At 46.2% G+C, this 26451-nt stretch overlaps 1 protein-coding gene across 2 annotated transcripts in view; it reads left to right on the forward strand.

Annotated features, from left to right (window-relative positions):
- LOC141106408 (cobalamin binding intrinsic factor-like) overlaps nucleotides 1–26451 on the forward strand; it is a 224118-nt gene that overhangs the window by 11495 nt on the left and 186172 nt on the right. Inside the window, exon 2 of one of the 2 annotated variants that reach the window (XM_073597175.1) lies at nucleotides 12873–12959. The gene's annotated coding sequence lies outside the window, so the exon portion shown is untranslated. The remainder of the gene's footprint in view (nucleotides 1–12872; nucleotides 12960–26451) is intronic. The other variant, XM_073597174.1, reaches the window with a different exon arrangement.

Below are 26451 nucleotides of genomic sequence, written 5' to 3' on the forward strand. Positions count from 1 at the left end.
CAGAGTATACATGCCCCAGAATCACAGGACAGAATATACAGCCCCAGAATCACAGGACGGAGTATACAGCCCGAGTATCACAGGACAGATCATACAGCCCCAGAATCACAGGACAGAGTATACAGCCCCAGAATAACAGGACAGATCATACAGCCCCAGAATCACAGGACAGAGTATACAGCCCCAGAATCACAGGACAGATCATACAGCCCCAGAATCACAGGACAGAGTATACAGCCCCAGAATCACAGGACAGAGTATACATGCCCCAAAATCACAGGACAGAGTATACATGCCCCGGAATCACAGGACAGAGTATACATGCCCCAGAATCACAGGACAGAGTATACAGCCCCAGAATCACAGGACAGAGTTTACATGCCCCAGAATCACAGGACAGAGTATACAGCCCCAGAATAACAGGACAGATCATACAGCCCCAGAATCACAGGACAGAGTATACAGCCCCAGAATCACAGGACAGATCATACAGCCCCAGAATCACAGGACAGAGTATACAGCCCCAGAATCACAGGACAGAGTATACATGCCCCAGAATCACAGGACAGAGTATACATGCCCCGGAATCACAGGACAGAGTATACATGCCCCAGAATCACAGGACAGAATATACAGCCCCAGAATCACAGGACAGAATATACAGCCCCAGAATCACAGGACGGAGTATACAGCCCCAGTATCACAGGACAGATCATACAGCCCCAGAATCACAGGACAGAGTATACAGCCCCAGAATCACAGGACAGAGTATACATGCCCCAGAATCACAGGACAGAGTATACAGCCCCAGAATCACAGGACAGAGTATACATGCCCCAGAATCACAGGACAGAGTATACATGCCCCAGAATCACAGGACACAGTATACATGCCCCAGAATCACAGGACAGAGTATACAGCCCCAGAATCACAGGACAGAGTATACATGCCCCAGAATCACAGGACAGAATATACAGCCCCAGAATCACAGGACGGAGTATACAGCCCGAGTATCACAGGACAGATCATACAGCCCCAGAATCACAGGACAGAGTATACAGCCCCAGAATAACAGGACAGATCATACAGCCCCAGAATCACAGGACAGAGTATACAGCCCAAGAATCACAGGACAGATCATACAGCCCCAGAATCACAGGACAGAGTATACAGCCCCAGAATCACAGGACAGAGTATACATGCCCCAGAATCACAGGACAGAGTATACATGCCCCGGAATCACAGGACAGAGTATACATGCCCCAGAATCACAGGACAGAATATACAGCCCCAGAATCACAGGACAGAATATACAGCCCCAGAATCACAGGACGGAGTATACAGCCCCAGTATCACAGGACAGATCATACAGCCCCAGAATCACAGGACAGAGTATACAGCCCCAGAATCACAGGACAGAGTATACATGCCCCAGAATCACAGGACAGAGTATACAGCCCCAGAATCACAGGACAGAGTATACATGCCCCAGAATCACAGGACAGAGTATACATGCCCCAGAATCACAGGACACAGTATACATGCCCCAGAATCACAGGACAGAGTATACAGCCCCAGAATCACAGGACAGAGTATACATGCCCCAGAATCACAGGACAGAATATACAGCCCCAGAATCACAGGACGGAGTATACAGCCCGAGTATCACAGGACAGATCATACAGCCCCAGAATCACAGGACAGAGTATACAGCCCCAGAATAACAGGACAGATCATACAGCCCCAGAATCACAGGACAGAGTATACAGCCCCAGAATCACAGGACAGATCATACAGCCCCAGAATCACAGGACAGAGTATACAGCCCCAGAATCACAGGACAGAGTATACATGCCCCAGAATCACAGGACAGAGTATACATGCCCCGGAATCACAGGACAGAGTATACATGCCCCAGAATCACAGGACAGAGTATACAGCCCCAGAATCACAGGACAGAGTTTACATGCCCCAGAATCACAGGACAGAGTATACATGCCCCAGAATCACAGGACAGAGTATACATGCCCCAGAATCACAGGAAAGAGTATACATGCCCCAAAATCACAGGACAGAGTATACAGCCCCAGAATCACAGGACAGAGTATACATGCCCCAGAATCACAGGACAAAGTATACAGCCCCAGAATCACAGGACAGAGTATACAGCCCCAGAATCACAGGACAGAGTATACATGCCCCAGAATCACAGGACAGAGTATACAGCCCCAGAATCACAGGACAGATCATACAGCCCCAGAATCACAGGACAGAGTATACAGCCCCAGAATCACAGGACAGAGTATACATGCCCCAGAATCACAGGACAGAGTATACATGCCCCGGAATCACAGGACAGAGTATACATGCCCCAGAATCACAGGACAGAATATACAGCCCCAGAATCACAGGACAGAATATACAGCCCCAGAATCACAGGACGGAGTATACAGCCCCAGTATCACAGGACAGATCATACAGCCCCAGAATCACAGGACAGAGTATACAGCCCCAGAATCACAGGACAGAGTATACATGCCCCAGAATCACAGGACAGAGTATACAGCCCCAGAATCACAGGACAGAGTATACATGCCCCAGAATCACAGGACAGAGTATACATGCCCCAGAATCACAGGACACAGTATACATGCCCCAGAATCACAGGACAGAGTATACAGCCCCAGAATCACAGGACAGAGTATACATGCCCCAGAATCACAGGACAGAATATACAGCCCCAGAATCACAGGACGGAGTATACAGCCCGAGTATCACAGGACAGATCATACAGCCCCAGAATCACAGGACAGAGTATACAGCCCCAGAATAACAGGACAGATCATACAGCCCGAGAATCACAGGACAGAGTATACAGCCCCAGAATCACAGGACAGATCATACAGCCCCAGAATCACAGGACAGAGTATACAGCCCCAGAATCACAGGACAGAGTATACATGCCCCAGAATCACAGGACAGAGTATACATGCCCCGGAATCACAGGACAGAGTATACATGCCCCAGAATCACAGGACAGAGTATACAGCCCCAGAATCACAGGACAGAGTTTACATGCCCCAGAATCACAGGACAGAGTATACAGCCCCAGAATAACAGGACAGATCATACAGCCCCAGAATCACAGGACAGAGTATACAGCCCCAGAATCACAGGACAGATCATACAGCCCCAGAATCACAGGACAGAGTATACAGCCCCAGAATCACAGGACAGAGTATACATGCCCCAGAATCACAGGACAGAGTATACATGCCCCGGAATCACAGGACAGAGTATACATGCCCCAGAATCACAGGACAGAATATACAGCCCCAGAATCACAGGACAGAATATACAGCCCCAGAATCACAGGACGGAGTATACAGCCCCAGTATCACAGGACAGATCATACAGCCCCAGAATCACAGGACAGAGTATACAGCCCCAGAATCACAGGACAGAGTATACATGCCCCAGAATCACAGGACAGAGTATACAGCCCCAGAATCACAGGACAGAGTATACATGCCCCAGAATCACAGGACAGAGTATACATGCCCCAGAATCACAGGACACAGTATACATGCCCCAGAATCACAGGACAGAGTATACAGCCCCAGAATCACAGGACAGAGTATACATGCCCCAGAATCACAGGACAGAATATACAGCCCCAGAATCACAGGACGGAGTATACAGCCCGAGTATCACAGGACAGATCATACAGCCCCAGAATCACAGGACAGAGTATACAGCCCCAGAATAACAGGACAGATCATACAGCCCCAGAATCACAGGACAGAGTATACAGCCCCAGAATCACAGGACAGATCATACAGCCCCAGAATCACAGGACAGAGTATACAGCCCCAGAATCACAGGACAGAGTATACATGCCCCAGAATCACAGGACAGAGTATACATGCCCCGGAATCACAGGACAGAGTATACATGCCCCAGAATCACAGGACAGAGTATACAGCCCCAGAATCACAGGACAGAGTTTACATGCCCCAGAATCACAGGACAGAGTATACATGCCCCAGAATCACAGGACAGAGTATACATGCCCCAGAATCACAGGAAAGAGTATACATGCCCCAAAATCACAGGACAGAGTATACAGCCCCAGAATCACAGGACAGAGTATACATGCCCCAGAATCACAGGACAAAGTATACAGCCCCAGAATCACAGGACAGAGTATACAGCCCCAGAATCACAGGACAGAGTATACATGCCCCAGAATCACAGGACAGAGTATACAGCCCCAGAATCACAGGACAGAGTATACAGCCCCAGAATAACAGGACAGAGTATACATGCCCCAGAATCACAGGACAGAATATACAGCCCCAGAATCACAGGACAGAATATACAGCCCCAGAATCACAGGACGGAGTATACAGCCCCAGTATCACAGGACAGATCATACAGCCCCAGAATCACAGGACAGAGTATACAGCCCCAGAATCACAGGACAGATCATACAGCCCCAGAATCACAGGACAGAGTATACAGCCCCAGAATCACAGGACAGATCATACAGCCCCAGAATCACAGGACAGAGTATACAGCCCCAGAATCACAGGACAGCGTATACATGCCCCAGAATCACAGGACAGAGTATACAACCCCAGAATCACAGGACAGAGTATACAGCCCCAGAATCACAGGACAGAGTATACATGCCCCAGAATCACAGGACAGAGTATACATGCCCCAGAATCACAGGACAGAGTATACAGCCCCAGAATCACAGGACAGAGTATACATGCCCCAGAATCACAGGACAGAGTATACATGCCCCAGAATCACAGGACAGAGTATACAGCCCCAGAATCACAGGACAGAGTATACAGCCCCAGAATCACACGACAGAGTATACATGCCCCAGAATCACAGGACAGAGTATACATGCCCCGGAATCACAGGACAGAGTATACACGCCCCAGAATAACAGGACAGAGTATACAGCCCCAGAATCACAGAACAGAGTATAAAGCCCCAGAATCACAGGACAGAGTATACATGCCCCAGAATCACAGGACAGAGTATACATGCCCCAGAATCACAGGACAGAGTATACAGCTCTAGAATCACAGGACAGAGTATACATGCCCCGGAATCACAGGACAGAGTATACATGCCCCAGTATCACAGGACAGAGTATACAGCCCCAGAATCACAGGACAGAGTATACAGCCCCAGAATCACAGGACAGAGTATACATGCCCCAGAATCACAGGACAGAGTATACATGCCCCAGAATCACAGGACAGAGTATACAGCCCCAGAATCACAGGACAGAGTATACAGCCCCAGAATCACAGGACAGAGTATATAGATCAGTGTGACAGACCTAGCCGGGAAAGAGACTTTTGAAGGGGACTGTATGCTAGCCTCTTGCTGATCGATCGGGGGCCCTTGCATTTGGGGGAACGGTGCTCTTTGTGAGCTGTATGTCTGGGGACCCTGGATTTGCCATATTGGAATAGTGGCTGATTCATAATGCTGGGACAGATACTGTTAGGAGATGCTGATGTAAATTCCAACACCTGTCTGTCTATTGTCTGCTAAAATGTGTATTGTAAATAAGTCTACTATGGGATCAAAGAGTTATTAGATCCCCATTGTTATTTGTGTTAATTAACTCTGCTATTGTGTGAAGAAGAGTCTATGTTGATTGTGATAATGTTGATTGGATTTTCTGAACTACAAGACGGCCAGTCTGGCCTAACGGTCATGTCTGAGTCATCTAGGCTGTCTAAAGGGATTAGTTAATTAGCTCATGTTAATTAGGTTAATTAGGTTACAGCTGTATTGTTAGAGTAATATGAGCAGGAGGTCTGCACCTCCACTTTGAGTGTATAAAAGCCTGTATTTTGTCAATAAAGATAGATTCCTGTTTGAACTTACATACAGCTTTCCTGGTGTTTGTTCTGAGCTATCACAACTGGGTTAGAACGGCACAGAGCTGTAGTTCTAATCCCGGAGCATCTGATGACCGAACCATCAGATGTTGCAATCTGATTCAATAGCTGCAGAGGAGTGTTGGGAGAGTGGAACCGAGCGAGCAAAGGGGCTCATTACATTGGTTGGCAGCGGTGGGATTTGCTCTCCAGTCACTGGGACACTCCAAACCAGCCTGCAGGAGAGCCACGCTGAAAGACTTACTTGAGAGCCATGGAGGGAATGGTGGGATCGTGCTTCCTTGCCGTGAACACATCCAAACCATCACCTGGATCCAAGGTAGCAGGATAGCAGGATAGCAGGAGAGGAGAAATACCAGCCACCATGGATGAGGAATTCAGAAGGAGGTTGCGAGAGGAGATACAGCACAGAGGACCAGTATCAGAGCAGGTCCTGCTAGGATGGTTTGATTCTGTCCGCTGTGAGCTCTGGAAGGAAGCGCTAGCCCGTGAGCAGCGACACCAGGGAAAAGTTCTTCCCTCCGTCCATGTGAGGTACTGGTCGCAGTATGAAGTGCGAATGCTGTTTTTGGGGGAGCAGCCGAACTAGGAGTGGACAGCCGAGTTAAGCAGGCTGATCTGGGCAGAAATGCGGTTGGACGAGAGCTACAGAGCCCTCCAGTGGTATGTAGCCCAAGTGTGCCCATGGACGGCGGATGACAGCCCCACGGAAGGCTTTGACTACGATGGCCTGGGATTGTTATATTGGAGGCTGTCCAGGGACCCTGACTTGGAAGTGATCGGGAGGGGCGTTTGGAGGAAATAATGGAGCACAGAGAGCGGAGACTGAATGTCTCAGAAGTGCACTGGGCACTGGAAGATTTGGAGTTTCTGGCCGTTCAGGAATGGGAGTTGGAGATCGCCTACAAACAGCTGTTAGACTCTGCTCAGCAGCAGGGTGGTGCTCCCTTTGCCTGGGACTATCAGGAAATACCAGTTGACAACTCTGAAATCCTGGCTGAAGAGTTGACAATGTGGCAGAGTAACGGTGTGCTTTGCCAACCTGCACCCGCAGCTATGGAGGCGGAGGTCTTATGGCAGATGCAGCAAGTGCTGACTGACCTTGATGAACCTGTTTCTGCATTGGATGATCTTGGATGGAGGAATGTGCCTGTTCAGCAGAATGCCAGAGAATCGGCAGTGGAAAATCTGAAGATTGCCGTCCCCAAACCTGAAGTGCTGACAACAGAGCAGAGCTCTGCTAACCTCTGCCTAGCACTAATAGCATCTTCTGGGTTCCACGGAGAGGAGATGGTGAACCTTTATCCCCAGACACCAGTTGCAGAGACAGGGGATTTGATAGACTTTTCTGCTGAGGAAGAACAACCTGGTGAGCCTCCAGCAGAAGAAGAGCTGTTATTAGGGCCAAACTTCACTATGCTCTGCCCAGCACCAACAGAAGTATCTGTGAAGTCACAAGGAACTTCCCCAGCTGAAGCGCTGGCAACCGGACAGAGGGTCCAAGATCTCTGCCCTACACCTGCGGCGGTTCCGGAGGCTCAGGGTGAGAAGGAGGTGGTCACGTCCCAGCAGCAGATCAGGATACAGGGGGAGAAGGGAGAGGAGGTGTTCGTCATCCCTCCCCAACAGTTAGCCGGAGCAGATGGTGTGGGGTTTCCAGCAGAAGGGCTGGCAACAGGGCCGAGTACTGCTGGACTCTGCACTCAACTAACAGAGGATGGATGTCCTGTGAAGGTGGATGGGACTTCAGTCTCCACCTGTATACCCCAGGGATGCTGGGCAGTCGGCCCAGATCCCCAACAGCATGACGGAGTGAGCCCAGACACCCTGTCTTCTCTCCAGCGGCAGAAAGGACTCCAGGGAGAAGGGCCAGTCCAGGCCTCTTCCCAGCGGCAGATATGTCCTCTGAGAGAGGCAGAGGTTGGCTGGGTGAGTAATACTTTGTTTGGAACAATTTGTTTGGGGTACTGTGTGGGTACAGGCATTAGAGGACTGGAACTACTGACTAACTTCGGAGTCAACCCGTCTGGGGTCTCCTCCTGTGTTAGTCTCCTGCCGAAAGGGGAGAAATGTGACAGACCTAGCCGGGAAAGAGACTTTTGGAGGGGACTGTATGCTAGCCTCTTGCCGATCGATCGCGGGCCCTTGCATTTGGGGGAACGGTGCTCTTTGGGAGCTGTATGTCTGGGGACCCTGGATTTGTCATATTGGAATAGTGGCTGATTCATAATGCTGGGACAGATACTGTTAGGAGATGCTGATGTAAATTCCAACACCTGTCTGTCTATTGTCTGCTAAAATGTGTATTGTAAATAAGTCTACTATGGGATCTAAGAGTCATTAGATCCCCATTGTTATTTGTGTTAATTATCTCTGCTGTTGTGTGAAGAAGAGTCTATGTTGATTGTGATAATGTTGATTGGATTTTCTGAACTACAAGACGGCCAGTCTGGCCTAACGGTCATGTCTGAGTCATCTAGGCTTTCTAAAGGGATTAGTTAATTAGCTCATGTTAATTAGGTTAATTAGGTTACAGCTGTATTGTTAGAGTAATATGAGCAGGAGGTCTGCACCTCCACTTTGAGTGTATACAAGCCTGTATTTTGTCAATAAAGATAGATTCCTGTTTGAACTTACATACAGCTTGCCTGGTGTTTGTTCTGAGCTATCACAACTGGGTTAGAACGGCACAGAGCTGTAGTTCTAATCCCGGAGCATCGGATGACCGAACCATCAGACGTTGCAATCTGATTCAATAGCTGCAGAGGAGTGTTGGGAGAGTGGAACCGAGCGAGCAAAGGGGCTCATTACATTGGTTGGCAGCGGTGGGATTTGCTCTCCAGTTACCGGGACACTCCAAACCAGCCTGCAGGAGAGCCACGCTGAAAGACTTACTTGGGAGCCGTGGAGGGAATGGTGGGATCGTGCTTCCTTGCCGTGAACACATCCAAACTATCACCTGGATCCAAGGTAGCAGGATAGCAGGAGAGGAGAAATACCAGCCACCATGGATGAGGAATTCAGAAGGAGGTTGCGAGAGGAGATACAGCACAGAGGACCAGTATCAGAGCAGGTCCTGCTAGGATGGTTTGATTCTGTCCGCTGTGAGCTCTGGAAGGAAGCGCTAGCCTGTGAGCAGCGACACCAGGGAAAAGTTCTTCCCTCCGTCCATGTGAGGTACTGGTCGCAGTATGAAGTGCGAATGCTGTTTTTGGGGAAGCAGCCGAACCAGGAGTGGACAGCCGAGTTAAGCAGGCTGATCCGGGCAGAAATGCGGTTGGACGAGAGCTACAGAGCCCTCCAGTGGTATGTAGCCCAAGTGTGCCCATGGACGGCGGATGACAGCCCCACGGAAGGCTTTGACTATGATGGCCTGGGATTGTTATACTGGAGGCTGTCCAGGGACCCTGACTTTGGAAGTGATCGGGAGGGGCGTTTGGAGTAAATAATGGAGCACAGAGAGCGGAGACTGAATGTCTCAGAAGTGCACTGGGCACTGGAAGATTTGGAGTTTCTGGCCGTTCAGAAATGGGAGTTGGAGATCGCCTACAAACAGCTGTTAGACTCTGCTCAGCAGCAGGGTGGTGCTCCCTTTGCCTGGGACTATCAGGAAATACCAGTTGACAACTCTGAAATCCTGGCTGAAGAGTTGACAATGTGGCAGAGTAACGGTGTGCTTTGCCAACCTGCACCCGCAGCTATGGAGGCGGAGGTCTTATGGCAGATGCAGCAAGTGCTGACTGACCTTGATGAACCTGTTTCTGCATTGGATGATCTTGGATGGAGGAATTTGCATGTTCAGCAGAATGCCAGAGAATCGGCAGTGGAAAATCTGAAGATTGCCGTCCCCAAACCTGAAGTGCTGACAACAGAGCAGAGCTCTGCTAACCTCTGCCTAGCACTAATAGCATCTTCTGGGTTCCACGGAGAGGAGATGGTGAACCTTTATCCCCAGACACCAGTTGCAGAGACAGGGGATTTAATAGACTGTTCTGCTGAGGAAGAACAACCTGGTGAGCCTCCAGCAGAAGAAGAGCTGTTATTAGGGCCAAACTTCACTATGCTCTGCCCAGCACCAACAGAAGTATCTGTGAAGTCACAAGGAACTTCCCCAGCTGAAGCGCTGGCAACCGGACAGAGGGTCCAAGATCTCTGCCCTACACCTGCGGCGGTTCCGGAGGCTCAGGGTGAGAAGGAGGTGGTCACGTCCCAGCAGCAGATCAGGATACAGGGGGAGAAGGGAGAGGAGGTGTTCGTCATCCCTCCCCAACAGTTAGCCGGAGCAGATGGTGTGGGGTTTCCAGCAGAAGGGCTGGCAACAGGGCCGAGTACTGCTGGACTCTGCACTCAACTAACAGAGGATGGATGTCCTGTGAAGGTGGATGGGACTTCAGTCTCCACCTGTATACCCCAGGGATGCTGGGCAGTCGGCCCAGATCCCCAACAGCATGACGGAGTGAGCCCAGACACCCTGTCTTCTCTCCAGCGGCAGAAAGGACTCCAGGGAGAAGGGCCAGTCCAGGCCTCTCCCCAGCGGCAGATATGTCCTCTGAGAGAGGCAGAGGTTGGCTGGGTGAGTAATACTTTGTTTGGAACAATTTGTTTGGGGTACTGTGTGGGTACAGGCATTAGAGGACTGGAACTACTGACTAACTTCGGAGTCAACTTGTCTGGGGTCTAATCCTGTGTTAGTCTCCTGCTGAAAGGGGAGAAATGTGACAGACCTAGCCGGGAAAGAGACTTTTGGAGGGGACTGTATGCTAGCCTCTTGCCGATCGATCGGGGGCCCTTGCATTTGGGGGAACGGTGCTCTTTGTGAGCTGTATGTCTGGGGACCCTGGATTTGCCATATTGGAATAGTGGCTGATTCATAATGCTGGGACAGATACTGTTAGGAGATGCTGATGTAAATTCCAACACCTGTCTGTCTATTGTCTGCTAAAATGTGTATTGTAAATAAGTCTACTATGGGATCTAAGAGTCATTAGATCCCCATTATTATTTGTGTTAATTAACTCTGCTATTGTGTGAAGAAGAGTCTATGTTGATTGTGATAATGTTGATTGGATTTTCTGAACTACAAGACGGCCAGTCTGGCCTAACGGTCATGTCTGAGTCATCTAGGCTGTCTAAAGGGATTAGTTAATTAGCTCATGTTAATTAGGTTAATTAGGTTACAGCCGTATTGTTAGAGCAATATGAGCAGGAGGTCTGCACCTCCACTTTGAGTGTATAAAAGCCTGTATTTTGTCAATAAAAATAGATTTTGAACTTACATACAGCCTGCCTGGTGTTTGTTCTGAGCTATCACAACTGGGTTAGAACGGCACAGAGCTGTAGTTCTAATCCCGGCGCATCGGATGACCGAACCATCAGACGTTGCAATCTGATTCAATAGCTGCAGAGGAGTGTTGGGAGAGTGGAACCGAGTGAGCAAAGGGGCTCATTACAATCAGCATTACAGATATGGTATATAGATCAGCATCACAGATAGGGTATATAGATCAGGATTACAGATACATTATATAGATCAGCATCATAGATATGGTATATAGATCAGCATCACAGATAGGGTATACAGATCAGCATCACAGATAGAATATATATCAGCATCACAGATAGTATATATATATCAGCATCACAGATAGTGTAGCATGACAGCACCCCCCAAGTCCCTACACCCTCCCCCGTTTGCGACACACTTATAGCAAAAAAAACCCCTGGGCGCAGGAGATCCGGCACTTACCGGGCTGTGGTGTCTTCTCCTCCTGTGTCTCCTCCAGGCAGCAGCAACGGCGGAGGAGTCCGCTCTTCCAGCTTTCTCCGCTCTGTCTCCTCTTTTGCCAAAGTGCTGGGCATCCAATAGGATTGCATGGTACTTTGGCCAATCGGGACACAGGTCTCACTGACCGTCGTCCTGATTGGCGGGGAGGCACTATGGTGTGAAAATAGCAAAAATCCATTTGCTAAGGTCACATACTTGGGTAGGATCAGGGTTCACACTCTGCACCCTGAACCCACTCTTTTTTGAAGCCTATTAGAGCCTCTGGCTCTAATCAAGTGCTTAAAAAAAAACACCCCCTTTCATCCCCTCCATAGGAGGCCATGCGTCCGGCATCCTGAAAGGGGCCTGGCTCATGGATAGGGAGGGTGGCACCCCTGCGCCCACAATGCACGGTCCGCCACTGGACTCAAATATTATTGCATATCCTAATATAGTTATATATAAAATATTGTTCTTTCGTCATTAATGCCCTTTTTAGGAAACAATACGGTAGAAAGATTGCACTCATAAGTTATATACCTTACAATGATCAATTATTTTCACATAACCTCAAAAGTCTTATTTTCCTTCTGTCCAAAACTGGAACAAATTAAAATCACAGAGATTATTATCTGGGGACTCGTCTCTTTCATACAAGAAATACCCTAAAGAAACCCTTATACAGTAAAATTATATTCAATCTAACATCCTTTAGTACTGCTTGAGTGAGGGCCATACTGGGTAGACAAGGTGAGGAAAAAGGCATCCCTCTTTGAGATAGAAAGCCCTGGAAACCATAAGAAATGAAGATTGGAACTTTGGTTTTTGTGAACCAGCTCCAATGGTATTTGAGAACCTGTTGTACTCTTCCTTTTGTGGTATTAAGGAATAAGATATCTCAATACCTCTTGTCATTTCTTTATCCATGGGTAGCCACATCCTATAAGGTCTGGAAAGCATCAAGCAAATCCATGTCATTAACAACACTCAACCTGCCAATAATGGGTGCCAGTCAGATGTGATCCTTTATTTAGAACAAATGAACATTGGACTGTATATTGTATTGGAACAACCATTTTAAAAGTGCCAAATATTAGAGTGCCTCATATTATTATTAGCCATATTTTCAATGTTGTCTTCTTTTTTTTTCAATGAATCCAAATTATCCACAGAGCTCAAAGATGTTCACCTTGAAGAAATCCCTGTTACTCCTTTTTTTCCTCGGGACCATCAAATTATCTCTCTGTGAGGAAGAGTAAGTATGTTAAAACTTTTTTTTTAATAAAAGTACAGGCTTTTAAAGCTTAAACTGGTTCTAAAGTCTTATGCTGCATACACATGGGCAGAATTTTTGACCGGACTGGTCCGACAGACCGAGTCCGGCGGACAGTCGATCGTGTGTGGGCTCCATCGGACCCGCAGCTGACTTTTTCAGTTTGGAACATGTTTCAAATCATTCCGACGGACTCGAGTTCGGTCGAAAAGTCTGCTCGTCTGTATGCTAGTCCGACGGACAAAAACCGACGCTAGGGCAGCTATTGGCTACTGGCTATCAACTTCCTTATTCTAGTCCGTCCGTACGTCATCACGTACGAATCCGTCGGACTTTGGTGTGATCGTGTGTAGGCAAGTCCGTTCATTCGAAAGTCCATCGGAAGTCCGTCAAAAGTCCGTCAGAAAGTCCGTCGGACCAGTCCGGTCGAAAAGTCCGCCAGTGTGTATGCGGCATAAGTATGTTTTACCTTAAAGCATTCTCTGCATTAGGATACACAACTCCCCACTATAATATCCACAGCACTCACACTTATGGGCCTACTTCAATATTATATACCCCTATACTTAAAATATCCAATAATCAAAAAAAAATTTTAAGTGTAGAGCCATGCTTAGCATAAACCTTTTACCCAATCTGTACAAACTTGAATTTAAGTTATGTGTAAATGTGATGGTGCTCAATTGTGACATAAATTACAATCCAGCAAAAATTGTGATATAGAAACACAAATCAATTTGATAACCCCTCCAACTGTGATATAGTTTTATAAACCAAATAAATCAGATGCCTGCAAAGTCCTATGCCTCAATCTCCTTGCAGCTTGTGATCTCAAAATAATCCTGTCCAATGTGAATGCACCAGCTTTCCCTAAATAAATCTTCACCATCATCAACTTCAATTTGTGCTCCAATGTGCCCCTTTAATTGTGCCACACACTGGATTTAATTGACCTCTTATACAGTATATAATAAGTAGGTCCAGCCAGCACTCAATTTTTTTGTTTTCCTCCTCCAAGCCAAGGAAACTCTCAGAGGGATATGTAATTGGCCACCCACCGGTATTTACATCATATGTTTGTATGGTACATAGGAGACACACACCCAACATTGCATCATTGCGCAATGCCTTTTATTAGAAAATGCCCAAAAATTATGCACTCGCAATGGCACCCAGAACCACGGCAGAGTAAGTTATCCACGAAAACGGTGCTGCCTGGAGCCAGTGCGCGTTCCACCAAACAGAAATGATGTCACCGGTCCCGCCTCTACGCGCTTTATCGCTTATCGGATGTTTTCAGGAAGCAGATCATCTGGCACCATCTCCGCTCCATAGATTTACTCATTAACCCTTGCTTTGACAAATCCAATCACAAATATAAACATGAATAATTCTATATTCAGTCATTTCAGGCTTGAATGGTATTTCATTGGTATTGATATACAGAATAAAATGTAAAGTAAAATGGGCCGTGAAATATTACCTAAGTAAACCTTGATTGAAACCTCTATATCAAACCGTTTAGCACCATCTTATGGTTAAAAAGTATTTTACCTCCTCCATACACACCTTACTGCATCTAACATCACATTATGCTTAAAAAATGTGTACTATCTATCCTACAGGCTTTTGCCCTCCTACTGCTTCTGTATTAAACTGTATTGTAATTGTACAGTCCCCCTTTTTATTGTAAAGCGCTGCGTAAACTGTTGGCGCTATATAAATCCTGTATAATAATAATAATCCTACATACTCATGTAGTGAAAAGATTGTGTACTATATCTCCCAGCTCTAATTATACCAAAAAAAAAAAAACAAATAAATAATACACTATAAAATTTACAGGATAAAATCATCCTTACATTATTAAACAAAATGCATAAAAAATATGAATATCAATGTGATAATGCCTTATAACAGTGTACAATGAACTTCACCGATAATCGAACCTTTAAAAATCCGCAATAAAACAATTTAGATCAATTTCAATATTCATTCCATGTGGGTTAAAGTGGTTGTAAAGTCAAAGATTTAAATCAGCATTATCCGTTTTACTTTTGGGCTCTTATATCGGAAGTGTGTTTTTTTTTTTCCAAATAGTGTCTAAATACTTTTTTTAAGTAGTCCGATATTGCGGTCACATTAATACTTCTGGTCCCTCTCTGGAGCTCCAGGACTGATCTGGGAGGAGCTTCTAGTCCTCTAATGTATATAACATAGGTCAGCATTGGACTCCATAAACTTCAACCTTGTGTCTGATTGGTGCTGTGCCGATATAGCAGGTGATTCTGTATCCCAAGCTCCAGCCTGCAGAGAACGTGAAAGCAGTTACCCCATAAACGGCGAGCATCATTTGAGGGACAGGGGATGCAGCATTTCATAGGCAGGAGGGAGAAAAGCAACTGTCAGGAGTTACAGAGCGGGACTTTGCCAACACTTGGTGCTCATCTCTACTAACAGAGGAGGAAGGGGGGGGGGGGAGAACATGCCTTTACAATTATTATTATCGACAGAGAAAACAGAAGCCAACACTCAGATTTAACCCCACAGCGCTGGGGAGGGAGCTGAGCAGGAGGATCACAATAAACCCCTCAATGCCCAAACACCCACATTATGTAACCAGCAGCCCGCTAGTTATTTTCAACTTGTCATATCTCACAGTCAGTCTGAAAGAATAGGGGGTCTGTCAGTGTAGGGGGGGGCAGTGTCCCTGTACGGGGGTGTGGAGTGTAGGGGGTGTCAGTGTGGGGGACCAGGGGTGTCGGTGTGGTGGTTGGGGAGCAGGGTGTGTCAGTGTAGGAGGTGGGGGTGTCAGTGTGGGGGGTGACAGTGTAGGGGGTGTCAGTGTGGGAGGTGACAGTGTAGGGGGTGTCAGTGTGGGGGGTGGTGGTTGTCAGAGTGCAGGGGTTGGGGTGTCAGTGTTGGGGAACGTGGGTGTCAGTAGGGGGGGTGGGAGTGTCAATGTGGGGGAGCAGGGGGTGTCAGTGTAGGGAGTGGGGGTGTTAGTGTGGGGAGCGGGGGTCTATCAGTGTGCTAGACAAAAGTCTGTCAGTCTGATATGGTGGGGGTTTCAGTCTGGAGGGGTGGGAGTGTCAGTCTTGGGGGTCTGTTGGAGTCGGGGTTTCAGTCTGGGTGGAGATCTGTCAATGAGGGAGGTTAGTAGTTGGGGATTGGGGGTGTCAGTCCGGGAGAAGTGTGGCTCTGTCAGTGGGGGGGGGGGGCAGGGGTATTATGGGGTTACAGAATATCATGGCCTATTTTACTACTAGAGGAGATAAAAAGGGGGTGCGGAATATCACGGTCTGCATTGCTTTTAGGGGAGAAATAGAAGGGATCCAGAATATCATGGTCGTCATTATTATCAGAGGAGATATAGAGGGGGTGCAGAATATCATGGCACATTCAAACATTATTCTGCAGGCTGTGATATTCTGTATCCACTCTATATATCAGCTGATAATAATGAATCCTGTGATATAGATAGATAGATAGATAGATAGATAGATAGATAGATAGATAGATAGATAGATAGATAGATAGATAGATAGCTGGATAGATAGATAGATCTATAAATACACGCATGTGCATACATACATGCACACACATATGCATATAAATGCAAATATGCATATACACATACAAACATGCATTCATAGATACACACATGGACATACAGACACATATACATATATATAAATAGTTAATTAAAACAAACTTTGCAGCAGTGATGGCCCGTCCATACGTCCCTCCTTAAGCCATGTGTCCGGCCCCTAATCTACATACAGGGCACAGACGCATGGATTTCAATGTTTTTTGTTTTTTTTTCAGAAGCATGTGAGGCTCTAAGTGGCTTCCATAAAGGGTGGGCTCGCTAATTCGCAATTGTCTTCCTGATTCTCCCCCCGGCCAATCAGGAAGCGGTTCCTGAGTCCCGTATTGGCTGCCGAGGAGGAGGAAGAGAAGCCGTCGTGAAGCTGAGGAGAAGGAGATGCTGGGTGATGCCGACGACCAACCGCAGTGGGGGGTTTGTCGGGCAGCCACATCCCAAAAAAATGGAACACCAGCCGCCACTGCTTTGCAGGCATAATTCATTTATTATTTTTACTTTTTTTTTTATTAAATATTATTTTTTAAATTGTTTTAATACATTGCCATGTGACAGCATACAAAACTGTCTTGTTAGCTGCTGTCTCCAAAGATAATAAATTCTGGAAGACACTGCAGCTTTAACAAAGAGGAGGGGAGGAACAGAAATGCTCAGTCATTCAAGCAGGGAGGGGAGAAAAGGGGAGGGGCTTCACACAGACCGTGGAAGGAAATGACAGAAAGGAATGAGGGAGGGGGAAAGAGAGAGCTATATAGAGATGCAGTACAGAGATGCCAATAATGGAGGGATGTAAAGTGACCACCCTATCATGGATTGGGAGCCACGATTAGCGTTGTCAGTTTACAGACAGGGACACAGGAACAGGCAGGATCAAGCAGGTATTGTGCAACATAGAAAACTTTACATAGCAACATCCCAATGCAGTTTATCCTGCCTTAAAGAGATAGGAACTTGATTTTTTTTTAGGTTTACAAACATTTTAAGTGTTTCAAATTCATATATCAATAAGGTTTCATTCCTAGAAATCTCCTTTCTCAGGTCCGACCCTCTCCAGTGACTACTTACTTTATCTATTCCATAAAAAGTGAAGCCACTGGGGTCCTTATTATGGCATACCCTAAAGTGCCTGGAAAAACTATGAAGGTGATTTACTACAACTGGAGTGCAAAATCTGGTGCAGCTCTGCATGGTAGCCAATCAGCTTCTAACTTCAGCTTGTTCAATTAAGCTTTGACAAAAAAAACTGAAAGCTGGTTTCTATGGAGAGCTGCACCAGATTCTTCACTCTCCAGTTTTAGTAAATCAACCCTTATGTTTCTTAAAACCCTTATATATTTTGCTAATGTATTCGTTAATCTGGGTGGAAAGTTTCTTAGTTGTTCTTCCCACATATTGGAGGCCACAGGGACACTCCAATATGTAGGTGACATGTGGACTAAGGAAGAAAATTTGGTTATCTATTTTATATTGTTCACCAGTATGATGTGGTTTAAATTCAACTTTTTTCGTTAGTTTTACACAAAGGCGCCTTTTAAATCTAAAGCGGCCCATCTGATCAATAAATGTCCCTCCCAGATCGTAATATCCTTCAGTAAGGAAAGCAACCAAACTGATAAGAGGCATGGGGGAGCTCAGCTATGAGGAAAGATTAGAGGAACTCAATTTGTTTACTCTTGAGAAGAGGAGAATAAGGGGGGATATGATTAACATGTTCAAATATATAAGGGGTCCATATAGTGAACTTGGTGTTGAGTTATTCACTTTACGGTCAACACAGAGGACAAGGGGGCACTCTTTACGACTGGAGGAAAAGAGATTTCATCTCCAAATAAGCAAAGCTTTCTTCACAGTAAGAGCTGTGAAAATGTGGAATAGACTCCCTCCAGAAGGACAAAAAAAGGGGAAGTTGGGACTTTAAATGAGGTGGTAGACTTTGTGTAGAAAATGTGGTCAGTTTTATTGAAGTAAAAAATATAAAATGTATAATGCATATAGGTGATAAACATCATATGAAAAAACATATAATGAAGTGTTGTCATAGTGTGCATATGCATACTAAATTCAAATTACAGAGTAATAATAAAATTCCTATACAGAGATCAATGAATAAGTAACATCGTAATATACATATGCATAGAGCAATAACATCATATGGGTAGATGTATACATGATAAACACTTAGTACATATATATAGCATAATCAATTAACATGACAGCTGGCAGCCAAAGGAATGATACAAAAAATAGGTGTAACATATCTTGGTATGAAGTTAGTAGGCATATAACTACATCCTTAATGCCCAATGCGTTTCTGTGTAAGATACACTTCTTCAGGGGTGGATGTGGTGGGGTATCTATGAAAATTATATAAATGATAAAAATGAATCCTAATATAGGTAAGTACAGCAGGTGAAAAACTGGTAGTGTGGTATACCCTAAGTACTTACATGCCTGTACGTAGCGACGGTATGCAGTATGAGCAAAACCGGAGCCGTGGAAATGGTCTGTCCCGGGAGCTGAGGTGATAGAACACCCCATGTCCAAGGATTAGCACATGCAGAAACCCTCAGAGGGGACGCAGGCCTCTTGTGATAGAGGTGTAAAAGGTGTAAACAGTGATGGAACCCAACGAAAATGTGAATGTGACCTGAAAAAATCCTCATTTAAAGTCCCAACTTCACCTTTTTTTTGTCTTACTGATTCCGGGATGGTAAAGTCCCAAAACTCCCCTAATTTGATTGGTTAGACTCCCTCCAGAGGTGGTTCTGGCCAGCTCAGTAGATTGCTTTAGGAAAGGCTTGGATACTTTCCTAAATGTACATAATATAACTGGGTACTGACATTTATAGGTAAAGTTGATCCAGGGAAAATCCGATTGCCTCTTGGGGGATCAGGAAGGAATTTTTTCCCCTGCTGTAGCAAATTGGAGCATGCTCTGCTGGGGTGTTTTGCCTTCCTCTGGATCAACTGTGGGTATAGTAATGGGTATATTGGATTGTACAATATTTTTTTTTTTTTTATGGTTGAACTGGATGGACTTGTGTCTTTTTTCAACCTGACTAACTATGTAACTATGTAACTATGTAATTAATATTGGCCAATACTTCTTAAAAAAATTAAATTTCCCTGTATACTCAATACTTAAACCTGTAATAAACACTGTATTAAATTTATGTTGTGAATGAACTTGGTCTATCAAAAGTTGTTCTCTGTCCATTTCACCCACCATCCTCTTAACATTTTCTAAAGGACCCCATATAGCCCTTTTCTACACATCTATTGATTAATAGTGTGGGTTGTGTGTCATAATCTTCCTCAAGATCACAATTTCTCTGTTTTTTAAAGATTTGGCCTTTAAGGAAAGCTTTTATCTATTTGGGGGTGATGGCAGCCCCAGGTGGGGATATAACTATTTAAGTTTTATAATATAAGTCTTGTGGATTCACACTGAGGAAGATTATTTTGAGATCACCAGCTAAAAAGAGATTGAGGGACGGGACTTTGTAAGCATGCAATTTATTTGGTTTATAAAACTATGTCACAGTTGGAGTAAAACCTCCCTACTGCTTGTTCTTTCCAATCCTAAGCACTTACCTGACTCCTCTCACTCATCCAACGCTGTCCTGGCTGCTCCACTTTTCTCTTTTTCTGATCTCACGCAAGACACTAAGAGCAGCAGGAGACCTGGGACCCTGCTGCTGCTAGTCAATCTGCTCTGATGAGGGAGCAGGGTGTGGTATACCAGTGCTTTGTGTATCTATGGATGCACACAGCCCCGCTCAGGAGTGCACCCTCACAGGTGCTGCCTTAACATTCTGCTTGCTTAGGGGGAACCTGGAGGAAGAAAGAGTGGACAGTGTCAGTGGGGGACCACCAAAGAGGAGGTAAGGGAAGACTCTGTGCACTATTATTGCACAGAGCAGGTAAGTATAATATTTTTTTTTATTTCACCAAAAAAAAAAAAACCTTTAATATCACTTTAACTCTGGGGAAAACAGCTAAACATATAGGTGAAATACATATATAAGCATTGTTTTAATTTGTTTTACTTACTAAAAACTGCTTAAGTCTGTTTATTTAGTCCTGAGATTTTCACAGCTCTGCTACACAGAATAGCCCGTTACAAGGAGACCTGATATTTCTCTGTTGCAAAAAAGTTTCAGGTTTTGCTCCTCCCTCAGCCTGTGATTGAACAGTGAAATGAGAAGCAGCAGATTGATGACCTCATCTCTCTATCACTCTGCTCTCTCCTATCAAAATGCTCCCTGTGCTACTTTTTTGCCTCGGTCTGAGCTCTGCTGTACAGAGACTGCAAGAGGCTGATACCAGGTCAAATTCAGAGGTGCATTGATGTATGCCTTTTTTTAAATAATAATAATAAGGTTTATTGCACATTTAAAATAAAAACAGGTACAGGGATCTGTAATGCAGTACATGCAAGGCAACAGTATAGGACCTCTTGAACACATATAGAAGGTTAACCACTTCGTATCCGGGCCAGTTCTGACACTTCGCTCCTACATGTAAAAATTTACTTTTTTTGCTAGAGAATTACTTACAACCCCCAAACATTATATATTTTTTAGCACGGGCCTTTTAGAATAAAATGGCGGATGTTGCAATTTTTTAAGTCACAAGGTATTTGTGCAGCAGTTTTTGAAACACATTTTTTTTGTAAAAAATACACTTTAATAAATAAAAAAAAACAAAACAGTAAAGTTAGCCCAATTTTTTTGTATAATGTGAAAGATGATGTTATGCCGAGTAATTAGATACCTAACATGTCACGCTTTAAAATTGCATCTGCCCATGGAATGGTGGCAGACGACGGTGCTTAATATTCTCCCTAGGCAACGCTTTAAATGCCTTTACAGGTTACCAGTTTAGAGTTGCATAGGAGGTCTGGTTCTAGAATTATTGCTCCAGCTCGAATGTTCTCAACAATACATCACATGTGTGGTGTGATCACCGATTACATATGCGTGCAGGAGTAACATATGCGTTCGCATTTACGTGGAACGGGGCACTTAAAAAATGTTTAAATTTGTATTATTTATTTTATACAAAATTTTAAAAAATTTTTTACACTTTTTTTTAAATTAACTTTATTGCTATCATAAGGGATTAACAGCATTCCTTTAAAAGAAACATATTTAATACATCTGGGATTCCATTCATGTAGCAGGTCTGGATACATTTTTAAGGGCATTAGAATAATATTAGTTGACTCCATGATGGCAAGATCAAATGCTCTGGTGAATGATTTTTCAGAATTCCCATATGAATGAAATCCTCCTGGTGTTTGGACAGCTTTAGCTGTGTCCACTTACTGATGGGAAATGTTCCAGCTGTATATTCAATAAGAAATTCAAGTTTGTGACATCCCGCTGTGCCGGATTCCTTCACCATGTTACTGTGGTCATAGAATAGTAGTCAACGTGGCCTAAAAATACACATTTGTGGTCCCAGCAAAATACAGTTTTTTGTATTAATCAATGTTGTTTTATTTACCGATAGCCGTGTCTTCTTCCAGGAGAGATGCCAAACAAGAAGAAAGAAGAGATGATCCAGGTGAAAGGGATGTTGAAGTGGAAAGACGAGTGATGGCTAAAAATTTTAGGGGGACGCGCAGAAGATGTTGTAGAAGGCATTCAACGCAGCCACTGTGCTATCAAAGGAATCGAGTGTGTCCATCAATAGCTGTCACTGTGTCCTTAAATGCTGTCACTGTGCCCTCAAATACTGCCACTGTGCCCATCAAACGCTGACACTGTGCCCTCAAATGCTGCCACTGTGCCCATCAAACGCTGTCACTGTGCCCTCAAATGCTGCCAATGTGCCCATCAAACCCTGCCACTGTGCCATCAAACACTGCCACTGTGCCATCAAACGCTGGCACTGTGCCATAAAACGCTGCCACTGTGCCATCAAACGCTGCCACTGTGCCATCAAACGCTGCCAGTGTGCCATCAAACGCTGCCAGTGTGCCCTCAAATGCTGCCACTGTGCCATCAATTGTAGCCACTGTGTCAAACGCTGCCACTGTGCCCATTAAACACTGCCACTGTGCCCATCAAATGCTGCCACTGTGCCATCAAATGCTTTCAGTGTGCCCATCAAATGCTACCAGCGTGCCCATAATATGCTGCCAGAGTGCCCATCAAATGCAGGCAGTGTGCCCATCATATGCAGGCAGTGTGCCCATCAAATGCTGTCAGTGTGCCCATTAAATGCTGCCAGTGTGCCCTTGAATGCCCCCAGTGTGACCCCTGCCTGCTTGCCGTCTGCCCGGCACTTATCCTGTCTTGGTGGGGCAGCGGGTGAGGGCGACGAGCAGGGTCCTCAATGCATCTCTTGCTGTCCTTATCTCCCGTCCTCTCCTCCAAAAAATTGTAGCTCCAATCTCTCAAATCCATAACAAGACAACCGCCCTAATAGAACTCACAGGTGCTGGCTCTGCACAAGCTTGAGGAAAGAAAAAGATCCTGGATGGCCGCACACCATAGAAGGCATCTTTATTGATATTCATAGCTACTATGAATAAGCGCCATGATGGGGCGTGAAACTGATGAAACCGTGAAAATGTTAGCTATTTTTCCTGTTCCTCCCTGTACACGAGGTGACTGCATTTGGATTTTATTTCTTCACATCAATAAAGATGCCTTCTATGGTGTGCGGCCGTCCAGGATAATTTTTTTTCTCCTCCTGATAGGCACCAAATAGCGGTGCCTGTCGTTTCAGCCAATCAGGCAACAGGTAACAAACCCGAGCACCTGATTGGCAAAGAGACGGTTTAGTGTTAGGAAAGCGAATAGTCATTCACTTTTCTAACACAGTTGAGCGACCCGCCAGCGCCCAGCATGGTCACCTTTTTTGACGCATATTAGAGCCTATGGCTCTAATCAGGTGCTTCAAAAACACCCTCTCCTGCTCTAATTCATGTACTCTGCGCCCGAAAAGGGGCCGGGCGCCTGAATAGGGCGTGGCAGCGGCAGCCATAGATAGATTTATGCAATGCATGAATCTATCTATTGATGATAGTGGGGGTGGCAGGAGAGAGGGGGCGTCGCCCGTGTGCCCTTAATGCAGGGCCGCCACTGGTTGGATGGCTTCTCTCTGGTTTGTTGGGAAAATAACCAAAAATGTTGAAACTTTGAAAATGCAATTGGAAATCATCTGATGTGGAATATTATTTGGAAAAAAATAAATTAAAAATAAATAAATATGTTGCATATACTGTGCTGTCTTTTTTTTTTATCTTCATATAGTGAACCTAATTTCCTGACAGACTCCATGGCAGCCAACGTGTGGGTTTAGTCCCGCCTCTACTACCCTATAGGACACTACTCCCATAAATCTTTGCTCCTCACCAGCAGCCGTGTTCTTTTTTTGTCCTCCTCCAAGGACCTAGTAAAATGGTCTTTCTACCCGAAGATTATTTTCTCCCTGCGATCAGATCTGGCGAGCGATTCCTAGGTTGGGATCGCAGTATTCCAATAAGCCCTAGCTACTAGCAGGGTATGGAAGGGGCATATGGAAGAGGCTCTGGAGACGGTGTAGTCCTAGCCACTGGCAGGCGAACCCCAACTGGTCATACAGCCTAGCTACTAGCAGGTGACCCTTGTTGCCCAGGAATAAGTCCGGTTTGTGCGGTGTTACCTGACCCAGGTCTCGATCGCAGCAGGAGTGGTGAGTCCGTTCCGTTTTCTCTGTTATGGCAGCAGTTTGTGTATCCCTTCCCTGTGTTTGTCTCTGCTTGTGCCTGTGTCCTTCCCCGCACTGTCGGGTACAGTGCAGCTGGCAGACATGGCGGCTGGTTCCCTCTGCGTTCCAGCCGCCGTTCACTTCCTGGTTTCGTTTTCGCGGCCGTTCTGCGCATGCGCGGGTACGGCGCGAGAACGAGGCTTGGTTCGCGCACGCGCATAGCGGTAACTGCGCGTGCGCACTAGCGGCACGGCGGTGACGTCACAGGGGCGCCAGATTTAAATTTGGGAAAATGGTCTGCAGGCTTGGGAATGCTTTCAGACTGTCGGCAGTGTATCCCCTTGCTCTGAGTCTGCTATATCAGGTGAGGAGGCTTCTGAGGACAGGTTTTGTGACCTGCCCTTACTGCTTTTTAATTCCTATCTGGTTGCCTTGTTGTTTCAGCCCCGATGGATCCCTCTGGGAACCCTAGCGCTTCACCGCCTGCCCCTGGCCAGCCCTCTCGCAACAGGTACTTGGTAGGGGGGGTTCCTGCCTGGGTGTTGCGGGGGGGGGGTTATGGAACATCAGTTATCTGTTGTCTCCATTAACACAGATGGACTTGTGTTTTTTCTTTTTCAGCCCTTCTAGGTCTACTCAACAACGTAGCTCGCACAGAAGTGGTTCCTCTAGATCACAGCACCGGCATTCCTCTTCCAGATCTGGACATCACGGTTCCTCCTCGAAGTCGAGACACCATAGCCGGGAACCATCTCGCCCTTCCAAATCTCACTCCAGTCATGCAACCGAAGGAGCCTGCTGGGGGTGTAGGGCAAAGGTTCCTTTAGGCAAATCCCTCTGTGATACCTGCTATATAAAAGCAACAGGTGAAAGAGGTGGATCAGATCAGCAACTCAAGTCTCTGGTGGAGAAGATCGTGAAAGAGAATCTAAGAGAATTGGGGTCTAGCCAATCCCATGTTTCTCCTACAGAGCCTCCAGACCCACCAATCAGAGATACCCAGGCTCAGGACACTTGTGAGTCCTCTTTACCCAGTCACCTGTCTGCTGTCTCCTCAGATAGTGATTCAGAAGGAGAAGACCCTTATACTGGATTTAGTTTTGACTTACTCCCTCCTCTGATTAAAGCCATAAAGGAAACTTTAAGCTGGGAAGAGCCAGTGACGGCCCCTGCAAAACAGAGGAAGTTCTTCAAGCAGCTGAAGAAGGAACGTGTCAGCTTCCCCTTTTTCACTGAATTAGGTGAAGTTATCACGGATGAGTGGGGAAAGGTAGAGAAGAAGAACTCCCTTCTCTCTAAAATTCAGAGGCTTTATCCCTTCAAGGAAGAAGATGTTAAGCAACTGGAGTCTGCTCCGCTAGTGGATGCAGCGGTGATGAGATTGGTCAGGCATGTGACCCTCCCTCTGGAAGACACGGTCTCGTTCAGAGACGCCTTGGACAGACGGATAGACTCGGATTTGAAGAGGGTCTATCTCACAGCGGGCATGGCATGTAAACCAGCCTTGGCTCTGGCCGCCATGTCCAGGGCCATGGAGACGTGGTCAGATAGCGTGGACGAGACACTTAGAGGTGTCTCGGAGGAAGTGGCCAAGAATTCGCCCATCCAGGAATTAAGGTTAGCCTCATCCTTTCTGGGGGAGGCTTCAATCGACATTATCCACTTGGTGGCTAGAGTTATGTTGTCTGCTGTTACTGCCAAGCGTGCCCTTTGGCTTCGCCCCTGGCTGGCAGACCCAGCATCAAAGCAGGTTTGGTGCCGTATCCCCTACGATGGGTCCTCTCTTTTCGGTAATAAATTAGACAGCGCCATAACCCGTGCCACCGGGGGTAAGTCGGGGTTCCTCCCCCAGGACAGGCGATTACAAGGCCAGAGAAGATCGTTTCCAAGGAAACAGAACCAGGATCGTGCCAGGGAAGCACGTGGATACAGGCCAGGCCGTGAGTTCTCCAGATCCTGGAAGGCCAGACAATCTTCTTTTAAGAAGACGGCTAAGACCAGTATGTCGGGTGAGAAGGAACCGACCAAGTCTTTTTGAGATGGGGCCCGCCCAGGCAGGCCAGGTGGGGGCTCGCCTCCTCCGCTTTCGGCATGTTTGGGCGGCCTCGATCCAGGACTTTTGGACCGTAAGGACGATTTCCTCAGGTCACACCTGGGTTTTCAGCAG

The sequence above is a fragment of the Aquarana catesbeiana genome, linkage group LG08, assembly GCF_042186555.1.
Source record: "Aquarana catesbeiana isolate 2022-GZ linkage group LG08, ASM4218655v1, whole genome shotgun sequence".
Classification (NCBI taxonomy): Eukaryota; Metazoa; Chordata; class Amphibia; order Anura; family Ranidae; genus Aquarana; species Aquarana catesbeiana.